The sequence below is a fragment of the Mirounga leonina genome, unplaced genomic scaffold, assembly GCF_011800145.1.
Source record: "Mirounga leonina isolate KUSES-001 unplaced genomic scaffold, KU_Mleo_1.0 Mir_101609, whole genome shotgun sequence".
Lineage (NCBI taxonomy): Eukaryota > Metazoa > Chordata > Mammalia > Carnivora > Phocidae > Mirounga > Mirounga leonina.
Genome location: NW_023270164.1, coordinates 1,306,503 through 1,320,975, shown reverse-complemented (window position 1 = coordinate 1,320,975; position 14,473 = coordinate 1,306,503). Strand labels below are relative to the sequence as shown.

Sequence of the window (14,473 nt, the reverse complement as noted above, 5' to 3'; positions counted from 1 at the left end):
CAGTTCCTTTATCTTTCATTTCTGGTATCTTTTCTCAAAAGAAAACATGTAAGAAGAGCATCAGGTGTGTGGCCAATTTTCATTTTGTTGCTTACTGTTCTTCAGCCATAGCAGAGGAAAATGCAGTTATTTTAAGTTAATCAAAATGTCTGGTCTTTGAAATGACCTTACAAAAGTGAAGTAAAAACATGTAAATGAAATGCCCCCTCAAAAAGATGCAATTTCATAAAAATAATAAGAGTATGTGGATGGCATTTCTTAATTATATGTTCAAAGAAAGTAGCTCCTGGTAATTTATCCATCTTCCTCTATTTTCTTTAAATACCTTGTAATCTAGCCTATTTCAATTTTGTCTTCAGTAATTACCTTCATTTCTTATATGCTTTTTTTGTCCTTTTGTGAAACAAATGTACATGCTTATTATTACAGCACAGGAAACTACAGAAAATAAGGGAAATAACGTGGCTAACAATTTCCATTATACTTTGATATTCATTTCTCCATCATGGAGATATTTTTGTTGAGTTTGCCGTAAAATGTATTTAATGTAAGATTAAAATGGTTCTTGATTTTGTAAATAAATGTGTTAACAATTCAATAGTTTTAAATTATCACATTTAGTCAAGTATTCTGTTTTTAAAAATTCCTGGTTCTACCATATTGATTAAAATTCAATCATTGTCCTGAGAAAATTCACCCAAGTAACTGCCACCCTTGGCCAGCATAGCTCCTGCTACTTGATCTTTGGGCACTATGGTTCACACATTAGATTGAATAGTAATTACGCAGGGACACTATCTGGATGGGAGACATGCCGCTTTTTTAAATATAATGACTGCTGGCACATCCAAAAGATGATTACCATTATTGTATTATGACACTGTGTGTGTGTGTGTGTATCATTGTGCAATTCTCTAAAACCTGTTTGATTAAATATTTTGTATATATGTTAAAGAGTATGAATATAGGACAGAAGCGATAAGCTTGTGATTCTAGTCAGTCAGGACTGCTCATGTATCTCTCACTTTATCTGTATCATCCTCTCACCCTCTTGCAAGGTACTACTTGCCCTGAACTACTGGGGAAATTTCATTGACTTCTCTCCTAACCCCTTTTGCTCACTTTACCATTAAAAGAACACATTACTTCCGTAAGCACATAAAAACATTCAGTGGCCTCCAATTATTCTTATCCCAAATCCTCACCATACCCAGCATGGTCTTGCCTATTTTGCTCCCTTCATCTCTCTCTCTCTCTCTCTTTTTTAAAGATTTAGTTTATTTATTTGACAGAGCGAGTGCAAGCACAAGCAGGGGGAGCTGCAGGCAGAGGCAGAGGGAGAAGCAGACTCCCCATTGAGCAGGGAGACCGACATGGGGCTCGATCCCAGGACCCTGGGATCATGACCTGAGCCGAAGGCAGATGCTTAGCCCACTGAGCCACCGAGGCGCCCCGCCCCCTTCATCTCTTGAGAAGTTCTTCCCACTCCCTCTGTCCCATCCATAAAAGTTCTTCCTTACATGGGCCAACCTGGTTTCCACCATGGACAATTCCCATATGCTGCTCTGATACATTGAAGGTGATTTGTCCCTCTCTATCCAGCTAACTCTTACTCCCCCCTTCAGGTTTGGTGTATTGGTCTCCTCGTGGGGAAATCATTAGCAGTCAGGGTCCCAGCACCTACACTCTCCTCGCCTCATTTACTTATTCATGGTAGCAGTTATCATTGTAATAATTTTAAAACCAGTTGTGTCATTGGCAGCTTATTGTCAGTCCTATTCTATTGATCATAAGCTCAATGAGGACAAAGCCCTCAATTAGTATTTGCTTAATGAACAAAGGAATGAAAATGTAAATATAAACCACAAGAAAAATGTTCTTTTAAAAGACTTTATTTATTTATTTATTTATTTATTTGAGGAAGAGGGTCAAACAGACTCCTTGCTGAGTGTGGAACCCAACCTGGGGCTCATCTCATAACCCTGAGATCATGACCTGAGCAGAAATCAAGAGTGAGATCTTTAACTGACTCAGCCACTCAGGCGCCCCAGAAAAATGTTCTTCTTCTTTTTCTTTTTTTTAAAGATTCATTTATTTATTTTAGAGAGAGCATGTGCACACGTGGGGTAGGGGAAGAGGGAAGAGATCGAGAATCTCAAGCAAACTCAGCACTGTGCATGAGCTGGACTCAGGGCTTGATCCCACGACCATGAGATCACAACCAGAGCCGAAACCAAGAGCCTGATGTTTAACCGACTGCACTACCCAGACACCCAAAAAATGTTCTTTTTAAAGTATGTTTATATATTGGCCTTGGAGGCAGTATTATCTCCCCCATATCCATGAATTTAGCCACAGCTAGAAAGTTTAACTGACTTGTCATCTATAGGTCTTAGTGGTTCATAAATATTTTCTTAGTATGGGGGACAATTGACAATGGGAGGTTTTCTGAGAAGACAAGCCTGTGCTAACCATTATATATTGTAAGATAGAAAAAACAACAGAAGTGAGTAGTTACATACCTATTCAAACATAATTGAAGTTAAATAGATACTTATTATGAATACTGATTTCATCAAGTATCTTTCTAACATTTTAAAAAGTGAAGAAAATTTCTCCATTATTAAAAGGATTATTACAGTAGGACTAAGGACTGTTGACTTGCAGCTTTGAATTTTTAAAATACTTATTTTAGAAGCCTGCATTTATTCTTTTAAAGTTGCCACCTATATTTATCATGAACCTGATTTTATCCAACAACCAGATAATACACTGTCTTAGCTGTCAACAACTCAATCCACATAGAATGACTACAGACTCTGTCCAAATTGGGAACATGGCAAAAGGCTTATTTCTTAATTGACAATATGATTTTTCCAATAAAATACTGAGACTCTTAACAGATCAGCTTTAAAACATAATGTAGAATCATGATTATTTTAATCATGATTTTTGTCAATGGTGATTCTGTTCCTCTCCCTTAGGGGCTTATATCCAATGTATTTGAGTTCTAGACAAGGGGGATATATGTAGCATGGACATTTGCTCACATCATTATTACTTGCCTCACCGTCTGTCCCCAGATGATAATTACATCTCTATTTTTACTGATGCAGATTCTTAGAATTATTACAACTATAGAGACAGATCCGCACAGGAGTTTCAATGCTTCGGAAGTTAAAATTAGTTTCTCATTTCTTAGTTTCATTTTGACACCGCCATTCCCATAAAGGCTTCAATAATTAAATGGAAATACTTGTGGATATCAACTATATACAGTATTGGCATCTCTGAAGGTAGATTAGTATATACAATGAACGTGAGAGGGAGGAAGAACATGAGGGAATGGTTGATTTTTTTTTTTTTTTTTTGGTGGAGGTTTTCCTCAATTTCAAAATATTTTTTTATGGAGAGGGAGAGGGAAAGTTAGCTCCTAAAAATAGGCTTTTATATAATCAAGTTTTGGAGAATCAGGAAGATAAAAGATCTTAAAGATTTTTCAAGTACAAAATGTATACACCTTTGCTAAGTAGATGTAAACTTTGTGTTATCACAGTACAGTACTTCTCATAAGGCAGCTGTACTTTTCTGATTTATGTGTTAGCTCTTTTTAATAAACATTTGAAAAGTTTGGGGGCTCCAGGTGCAGTGATCAAAAATGTGTGAGTCATACAGCTCACAATTAGCAGTGAACTTGCACAACCTCTTTGCCTTCAGCAGTTGTCACTTTGTTTAGGCAGCATTTGTGTCAAAGAACCCTCTAGAAACACGGAATATTCGCAAAAGGAAACGATAAAATGACGTACCCTGTGAAGTTTGGTGTGTCTGGTGAGAATCTAATTGTATTTTGCTGGTTTCAAGGCTCTAAGTTAGATTTTCAGTGCAGGGATGCACAAAATCTAAGTAAGGGACAGCAAATAAATGCTTACAATTGCTTTTGTTCTGGAGCTTAAACTTTTTTTCCTTAAGGTTCTCTAATTATTAAGGTATTTTAACTTAATAGATATTTCTAAGTTCATCTATCACATAGGAATCAAAGCAAAACAGACCTGCCCTAGATTCGGCAGCACATTTACTAAAATTGGAATGATACAGAGATTACATAGCCCCTGAGCAAGGATGACACAAAAAGCAAAACAGACCTAAACCAAATCACAAAAAGATATCCCTAAAATCTGAAAGCAAAACAGAAGGCAGGAACTAAGGAAAGTAGCATAGTTTATCACATAAATAAAAGAATTGATTTATATCGGAGTTTCTCAACTTCTGCAATATTTGGAACGACTCATTTTTTAGTATATGTGCTGCCGAAGTGAGCACTGGAACGACTCATTTTTTGTTGACAATCTTGTGCATCACAGGATGCTTAGCAGCATCCCTGGCCTCTAACCACTAGATACCAGTACCACACATCCTCCCTGAGTTGTGACAACCCAAAATGTCTCCCTTCTTTGCCAAATATCCCCTAGGGGAAGAAGGCAAAATCATTCCCTCTCACTCTTTGAGAATCATTGATCTACCTAAAAGCTTGTCAATTTGTGCATATGCAGGTGTATTTGGTAGATTTTTTAGAAGGAGGATTGCTGGATTAAAGAGGTGGAGGACACTGCCTGGTGCTTCATAGTGTCACGGAAAGGTGAATGGTCAAACACTGATTTTTTTGCCAGACTGATAGGTGAGGGAAAAAATGTCTCTGTGTTGATTTACTGTGTATATTCAAGCTTATTTTGACAGGACAGTTTTTACTTATTCTGTTGTCAAGGGGATCACCTTAACAGCATTTGTTACTTCTTCAAAGCCATGCTTCTCAAACTTGGTCATTGTTCAGACAATTTAAGGAAAGGACCAAAGTTATTTTGGTCTCCCTCTGTGGACTTTAATGATTTTTACTAGACAATTACTTCAGTAGGTTCAAACAAATGTATAAAAAAGCCTATCTGTAGCTTACATCTTCAATGCAGTTATAAAAGTGAAGTCATCAGTGTATAAATTACATAATAACAGAACAATCAAACCGAAATGTTTAAATTAACAATGCTAATTTAATGTGGCCATCGATACACCGTGAACATTTAATCACCGCAGACAATAATGACTATGGGCCTGCTTGTTAAGGATACTTATGTGTTTGCCTTTGCCTTTCCTACGGAGTGCCACAGGATGTGGCAATCCGCCCTCCATTGCTAAGCTACTCTATCACCTTAGGTCTCATGAAAAGATCCAGGGAAGCATGCGACCTTCTTTTTTAGTACAAAATTAACATTAATGTATACATCTCCTTTCTTCCCAGAACCCCCTTCCTCCAATTGTAGAAGCATTTCTGGAAGCTTTGTCCCCCAGGCCCTGTGCAATTGTATTCTAATCTTTCTCGAGAAATGACAGTATTGATGGCCAAGAATTTCCTTTCCTGTCAAATAATCAAAATTATCAATTGTGTTTTTCAATTATGACTGTATTTTGACTGTTACCATAAAGTATCTACTAACATGGTCATGACTGTCTTTAAAATAGCCTTGGATATTGATGCCTAATTAATAAATGAGACCAGAATAATATTTAGGAAGCAGTAATAAAATGAAGCTTCAAGAAGAATGTAAGTTATAAACATCAACATCACCCCATTTTATCTTTTCTTTGGTCATCACACGTTTCTGGTGTTAAGTTTTAGTATCCGTTCACATTTAGCTTCTTATTGTGTCAACTTAATGATAATCAAAAATATCAGGAACAACTAGAAGGGGAGGATATAATATTCTTAAATATGGGCAGTGCCAGTGCCCACATTTATACTCAAATTGTTGTGGATTTAGAGCTTTTTGCTAAGTAGTTGAAAACCAATTTAGGATAGTTTGTGTGCATGAGAATCATAAATTTCTATGAACGTTGTATGATGGTTTGAAGTATTTTAACAATTCTGTTTTATGCATATATGCACATATTAATTGTCTTCTGTCATTCCTTGTTCAAAATGTATTTGATTCGCTTCACTGGAAGAGACACTTATAAATAACACCAGTAAATATAAAGGCAATTGTTCAAAATTATGAAAAAATAAGAAAAATTACAACAAAACTTTGGACAGAATATTAAATTCAACTCTTCCTGGATGGCAGGAAGAGGTAGAAAGGGAAATACTATGCATCACATATTTTCATAGTTTGGTAAAGGAAAATGCACATTGCTTCATAACACCATATCCTTTTGAGAAACTCTAGGTAATTTTTCAATTTTAATATTTTGAGGTCCATTGTACTACATAATAATGGTCAATGACCTAAAATTATGGCTTTTTTAAAAAATAAAAGATGGAAAAATATTATTTCCATGGCCTTTGGCCATTTTATATTTATTTAAATAAAAATCAAAGCCCTAATATTACAACTTAACTCAGTGAAGACATTTTGACTGGGTGCAGAATTCATATAGCATTAATCAGTCTGATAATCATTTTATTTTATTTTATTTTTTTAAGATTTTATTTATATATTTGACAGAGAGAGAGAGCACAAGCAGGGACAGCTGCAGGCAGAAGGAGATGCAGGTTCCCCACTGAGCAAGGAGCCCAATGCGGGGCTCGATCCCAGGACCTCAGGATCACCGCCAGAGCTGAAGGCAGATGCCCAACTGACTGAGCCACCAGGCATCCCTCTAATAATCATTTTAGAATAGGAATTAGCAAACTTTTTCTACAAAGAGTTGCATCGAAATATTTTAGACTTCGTGGGTCACATGTTCTTTGTCATAACTACTCAACTCTGCTATGGTAGCATGAAAGCAGCTATAAACAATTTAAAAGTGAATGGGCTTACTGTCTTCCAATAAAACTTTATTTACAAAAACAGGTGGTGGCCTGGAATTGACCCATACATATCATGTATTCTGGAGTATATTCTCAAATACGAATTACCTTAATGATCCCTTTAGCTTTGTATCTGCTCAACATGAACACTAGTACATTCCAAACTGAAACACTAACAGAAAAATGCAAAAAGGGAGAGGAATAAACAAACTTGGATATATTTATACAAATGAGCACCACTCTCCAGTTAAAAGCAACAACCTAGTGATATGTGGATCAACATGAATGAATCTCAAACATTTCCTGCTGTGTGAAAAAAACAGACACAGAAGAATACATACTGTATGATTCCATTATGTAAAGTGGTAGAACAGGCAATGCTAACCCATAGTAATAGAAAGTGATATAGAGGATGCCATTGACTGGGAAGGGGTATGAAGAAACTTATTTCAGTGGATGTAAAATCTACCTCATTAAAAAAAACAAAAACAAAAAAAAACCCTCCACCTCATTTTTTAAAAGGGTAAAAAAAGTAAAAAATTGCTCAAGAAGTCCTTCACTTGCCAAAACCATCCCGATCATAACAGGAATGTCAGTGACATGGGACTGAGGTCAAACCCATAATTTGATTCACTGATATACAGATGGCACTTATTTACATATTGAAGAAGTTAGGTTTCACATTTACTTAGTTTGACTTATTTTGTTTTATGGCACAGATATGAGAAAGGGAAGAAAGCTAACATATCTAGAAAATTCATGATGTGCCAAACATTGTGTTACATGTTACTTAATCTCGTAAATCTGTGATACAAACATGAGTAAACTGAGACTTTACAAAATTATGAAACTTGTCCAAGGGCGCGGACAGTACATCACAAAACTATACAATCCTTATCTGTCTAATCTCAAATTCTAGTTCCAACCTTAGTATCACTAGCAGTTTACTCACAGAAGACTCAGAGAAACTAAAGTGATGATCACAAATTGTCATTGTAAAGGGAGTCCCCTTTCAATGTGGCTTAAAAGATGTGATCAGAGATGTTGGTAAACCTTAAATCCCTAGTAAGGCTGAGCCAGTAGTACTTTAACCACTTTTTTTCCCCTTTTTTCGAAAGATTTTAGTTTTAAGCAGTCTCTACCCCCAGTGTCAGGCTTGAACTCACAACCCTGAGATCAAGAGTTGCATGCTCTAACAACTGAGCCAGCCAGGCACCCGGTGAAGCACTTACTTTAAACAAAACCCAATCTGGTGAGAGTACTTTTGGGAGTAAATTTCCATAGCAGATCAGCAGGGAATGTTCCTAGTGTTTGCATTGGAGCCCAAATAGGTTGTTTTTAGCTTCCGGTCATGCCCATAGGCTCTGGCATCACAGATTACTGTCCGTTTTTGGATCTGTGTCTCAGTAGTATGTGTGTGAAAGACCATAAAGGAATGTGAACTTAGGGAAAGAATGTTGTCCCTGAAAAGATGTTGCAGAAAGCCATCAGTTCTGTGGCTGGTATCGGTAAAGCATATTCTTCTCCCTTTTCCGTAACCATCACATTTACCATTTGACATAAAAAATGGTTTGCCCATTGTACTGTGGGCTGTACTCCACACCCGTCACACACTGAAGTGATAATAATGGGGTGTCATGCAGTAATATGTCTGTGGACACTAGTAATACAATTTAAAAATTGGAATTCTTTCTCAGGCAATGTCATGAGGCTTTTGCAACTATTTTCAGAGAAAACATGCATTTTCTATGTGAAGAAATGAAAGCTAAACGACTATTTCACTATCAGCCATTTTGAACAAAACTCCCTCATGCATCATGCCTATTATCCCAATTCTTGGGTTTATCTTCCAGATCTCTTATTTTCTTTATAAAATATTCTCTGCTGGTTAAATTTGCAGGGTTCATTAGATATAAGCTACCATTTCTTAGTAAACAAGTGGAGACCAGATAAGATGCCCCCCAAAATGAGTACCCCAAAAGGAAAATGTAAACTTTAGTATCAAATGTATTTCTGTAGGGGTGCCTGGGTGGCTCAGTCGGTTAAGTATCTGCCTTCGGCTCAGGTCATGATTCCAGGGTCCTGGGATCAAGCCCTGCGTCTAGCTCCCTGCTCGGCAAGGATCCTGCTTCTCCCTCTCCCCCCAGCTCATGTTCTCTCTCCCTCTCTCTCAAATAAATAAAATCTTAAAACAATGAAATAAAGGGGCGCCTGGGTAGCTCAGTTGTTAAGTGTCTGCCTTCGGCTCGGGTCATGATCCCAGGGTCCTGGGACAGATCCCCGCATCGGGCACCCTTGGCGGGAAGCTTGCTTCTCCCTCTCCCACTCCCCCTGCTTGTGTTCCCTCTCTCACTATGTCTCTCTCTGTCAAATAAATAAAATCTTAAAAACAAAACAAAACAAAACAAAACCCCAATGAAATAAAATGTATTTGTGTAATCGAACTTATAACCACCTTCATTTTTAATTTTTTAAAAAGATTTATTGATTTATTTGAGAGAGGGAGAGAGCCCGCGCACCTGCAAAAAGTGGGGGAAGGGCAGAGAGAAAGGGAGAGAAATCCTCAAGTGGACTTCCCCTGAGTGCAATTCCAGGACCCTGAGATCTTGACCTGAGCCAAAACCAACAGTCAGCCACCCAACCAACTGATCCACCTAGGCGCCCCTATAACCACCTGCATTTTTTAAAGAAAACACACAATAACTTTGCCAAAACATTAAGGCTTTCATTTTCACTTCGGATATTGTTTCAGCATGCTATAGTTCTCTTTGTTTTCCTAATGAGCATTTTTAAACATCTCTTATTTTATTCAGTGTCTCAAGTCACACTAATGATAGAGTGCCTGATAGGATCTGGAAGTTTCCCATAATGCTGGCCATTACTGAGCTTCAAGTGGAAGGCGTTATTGACATTGAAAGAGGCCCAGTTTCTTTAAGTCATCTATTACTTGGCTTTAGGGTGACACCTAGTAGGTGACACCTACTTCTCTGATTACCTTCAGAGAAGGTAATATATCAAGCAAAAGTATGCGGCTCGGTTTTGCTAATGCAATTTATGCTCAACTGTGACATGAAATTTAAGATGGAAAATCCTACTAGGTCCTCATTTGCTCCTTAAGCCTGAGCAGCACTGGTGTTATGCTCAAACTTTATGCATTTAATATTCATTAAAATACAGTGCCTGCAAAGTGAAGACCAAAGAAAGTTGGACACAAACGGAAAGAACTCAGTATTGTTCAGGAAAATATTTCTATTGTTTTTCAGTGGGCATCCCAATACATTTTATTTTTTAACATGTGGAATTTGTCTTCCTCATTAAGATTTAAAGGTTCTATCCTATGAAAACGTTAAGTAGAGATGACTGGGTGACACATTAATTCCACTTTCTATCTTAATTTCCTGCTCTACTATAACTGTCTTTATTGCACTTGTGATGTGAGATGCTACATGATGACGTTTAAGCCTCTTCTTTGCACATGTGCAATATACTGTAAGTACCCTTCACTTGAATACAAATGCTCCCTGTTATTTTATATTTTAAATGCTAACTAGAAGCTTGTATTAATCATTTTTTCTTTACCACATGCTGGAAAAATGCTACGTTTTTATTTGACGAGACCAGATTCTTCCATAATGAGGTTTAATTGTCTACTCAATGAGACTGCTGAACTTTGCTGAGTGGAGAAATGAGAGGTTCATGTCCCTAGGTCATATAAATACTTCTCCCACTGGTGCTGGACAAGATATGAGAAGTACAAATTTGGAAAGGCAGGACCTAACTTACGGATTTTCCTCATTTTACAACTGCCAGAAGAACGTTTTGGCATGACTTGCCTGTCTGAGCTTTGTGGTGGCTCAGGAAGGTCCCTATACCTACCATAGAAATGAACAGCACAGAAGCACTGTGTATGTATGAATGCATTCTATGCACTTAGGTTAACATTCATGACCATTAAAATGTCTAATTAACCTATTGCAATTGGGCTTCTCACCTTTGCTAGCTAGCACAAGCTCTCAACTGACCATTTTGATTATGTTATAATCATTAAACTATTTTCTGCCATTTAACTGAAAATATTGCGAGTTATTAGATTCTTTAGAAAAATCTAAATACATTTAATGCCTTCAAAACAGTTTTTCAGGCTTAGGGAAATATTTTCAACTGGTTTCATCAATAATCAATGTGATTCTCAGAATAAATGGTAGAAACATTTTGCCCACTTTGAAATATTAACAAAGAACAGTTGAAAATAGGTCACAAATTACATATATATATATATATATATATATATTTTTTTTTTTTTTTACTTTATCCACTGTTGAAACCATTTTCTTCTTTTAAAAAAAAAAATTTCAATCACACTCCTATCATTTTAGCTTGGCTGCTTTTCTCTTCATGTTTGAGCTAATGCAATTAGCTCTTCATTAGTCACACTTCCAATCCACCTTACAAAGTGCCATAAAACTAATCTCCCTTATACTTTGCTATAATATGTCACTTCTCTTATCAAAAGCATTCAAAGTTTTCGTGTTGCTTATGCAGGGCAGCATTCCAATTATAACTGCTGTCCATAGTACTAGCCTACTCAGACTTTTCAAGGTTTCCTCTATGTTTCAAACACATCCTCTGCTTCAGTCTGTGCAAAGGGTCACTATTTCCAGAGCCTTCCTTATGATCCCTCCCTCTCAGTTGCCTTCATTTTCTTTAGGCCTCTAACATACCCTTCTTAGTTCCTCTCCATCTACTTAAATTCTATTTTCAATGTTCGCATCCTATTTTATGATGCCAATGTAGTGTTGACTTGTGTGTGTTTATGTACTTACTGAATAACTTACTTTCTTACTATTTGGTGGATAGTCTGAGTTTTAATACAGCTATAGATTCCTGAGTTTTAGTATAGCTATAGATTCATGTAAACATGTTCCCATTTTTCTGGGATACACACCCAGGTGTGAAACTGCTGGGCAGTGCTATGCTGAGAAATACTGGGCCCAGCGGCACAAGGGAAAATCAGTAAGATTGAATCTTTCTCCAATCCAAATTCTGATATTTTGTATTTCATGGATTTTTGCATTAATTTTGGTGTTTGAAAATACTACATTGAAATAACATTTGTGGGCGCCTGGGTGGCTCAGTTGGTTAAGCGACTGCCTTCAGCTCAGGTCATGATCCTGGAGTCCCGGGATCGAGTCCCGCATCGGGCTCCCTGCTCAACAGGGGGTCTGCTTCTCCGTCTGACCCTCTTCCCTCTCATGCTCTCTGTCTCTCATTCTCTCTCAAATAAATAAACAAAATCTTTAAAAAGAAAAAAAAGAAATAACATTTGTTTTTTGACATGCCCTTAAATTTTGTTCTTGAGGTGACACGTAAGTTGGACTTTATGTGTCATTTTGCTATTTGTTTTTTGTGTGATTATTATCTTTTTATCCTCCATTCTTCCATACTGCTTTCTTTTCTGTTAAATACATATTTTCTTGCTTCACTCTAGTTTTTACCCTATTTCCGGGTAAGTTTATGTTTAGCTTTATGAGAAATTGTTGTTATCCAGAGGGGCTTTACCATTTCCTATTCTCACCATTGATGTGTGAGAATTCCAGTTACTCCAGGGCATTCCTAATACTTGGTATTGTCAGGTATTTAGATGTTGATGATGTTGTTGATATGGATGAGGATGAGGACCTTGGTGGTTTTAGGCTGCCTAATAGGTATGTAGGGGTTTCTCTTTGTGGTTTTAGTTTATATTTTCCCTAATTGCTAATGATATTGAACTTCAGTTGATGTGATTGCTTGCCATCCATATACCTTCATTGGTAATATATTTCTGATGATTTTTGTGTGTTCATAAATGATACTGGAATTTTACTTTTCTTATAATGTCTTTGTCTGGTTTTAGTATCAAGATAATTATGGGCTCATAAAGTGAGTTGCAAAGTGTTCCTCTTCTATTTTCTGGAAGAAACTGTACAGAATTGGTGTTATTTTCTTTTATTTTTAAAAGATTTTATTTATTTATTGACAGAGAAAGAGACAGTGAGAGAGGGAACAAAAGCAGGGGGAGTGGGAGAGGGAGAAGCAGGCTTCCCGCAGAGCAGGGAGCCCGATGTGGGGCTCGATCCCAGAACCCTAGGATCATGACCTGAGCCGAAGGCAGGCGCTTAACGACTGAGCCACCCAGGCACCCCCCCACCCTTATGTTTTCTTTTAAGAGTTTTATAGTTTTAGCTCTTACATTTAGGTCTTTGTTTTTTGGTTTTGGTTAGTTTGTTTGGTTTGGTTTTTAGACAGAGAAGGTAGGAAGGGGCAGAGGGAAAGGGAGAGAGAGAATCTTCTTTTTTTTTTAAAGATTTTATTTATTGAGAGAGACACAGCGAGAGAGGGAATACAATGTTCTTCCAGTCTTTGCTTTTAATTGGCTTAATCCTTTTACATTTATTTTAATTCTTGGTAAGTTGGACTTTATATGTCATTTTGCTATTTTCTTTCTGTATATTATCTTTTTATCCTCTATTCTTCCATACTGCTTTCTTTTCTGTTAAATACTTATTTTCTAGTTGACCATTTAAATATCCTTGTGTTTCATTTACTACATATTTTTGAGCTGTTTTATTATTGGTTGCCCTAGGGATTATTATCAATATATTAACATATTAACAACTTTTATCAATCTATTTTGGATTAATACCAATTTAATTTCAATATCATACAAGAACACTGCTTCTGTATAGCTTCATTCCCCCTCCTTTGTGCTTTTTTTTTTAAAGATTTTATTTATTTATTTGACAGAGGGAGAGAGAGAGCACAAGTAGGCAGACAGGCAGGCAGTGGGAGAGGGAGAAGCAGGCTCCCTGTTGAGCACAGAGCCCAATGCGGGACTCGATCCCAGGACCCTGGGATCATGACCTGAGCAGAAGGCAGATGCTTAACCAACTGAGCCACCCAGGCACCCCCTTTTTTTTTTAAAGATTTTATTTATTTATTTGACAGAGTGAAACACAGCGAGAGAGGGAACACAGCAGGGGTAGTGAGAGAGGGAGAAGCAGGCTCTCTGTGGAGCAGGGAGCCTGATGTGGGGCTCGATCCCAGGACCCTGGGATCATGACCTGAGCTGAAGCAGACACCCAATGACTGAGCCACCCAGGCGCCCCTCCTTTGTGCTTTTATTGTCATACAAATTGCATGTTTGTTCCTTGCGTGCCCATTAACAAAGATTTTTATAATTATTGCTTTGTGCAGTATCATTTAAATGAGATGGGGGAAATATTAACACAAAATATATTTACACGACATTTTATATTTGCCAGTGTAGTTATACTTACCAATGTTCTTCATTTCTTCATGTGGATTCAAGGTCATTGACTGTCATTTCAGCCTGCATGGACTCCCCTTAATATTTATTCTAAGACATGTCTGCTAGCAACAACTGTGTTTATCTGGGTATGTCTTAAATTCATTATTTTATAGAGTATTTTTCCTGAAAATAGAATTCATGGTTTACAATCTTTTTTTCTTTCAGCACTTCTAGTATATCATCCCACTACATTTTAGCCTCCATTATTTTTGATGAGACATTATTATAAATCCCTTGTATGTGATAAGTCTCTTGCTCTCTGCCTCTATCTTTTGATAATTTGATTGATATATCTAAATGCAGATCTCTTTGAGTTTATCCTAGTT

General features: G+C 37.1%; 1 non-coding gene across 1 annotated transcript; it reads left to right on the top strand.

Moving 5' to 3' along the window:
- Nucleotides 1-4,051: 4,051 nt before the first annotated feature.
- On the top strand, nucleotides 4,052-4,155 carry LOC118010608. The gene has a single exon (XR_004679260.1). It is a non-coding gene; the product is annotated as a U6 spliceosomal RNA (small nuclear RNA).
- The last annotated feature ends 10,318 nt before the right edge of the window (nucleotides 4,156-14,473 follow it).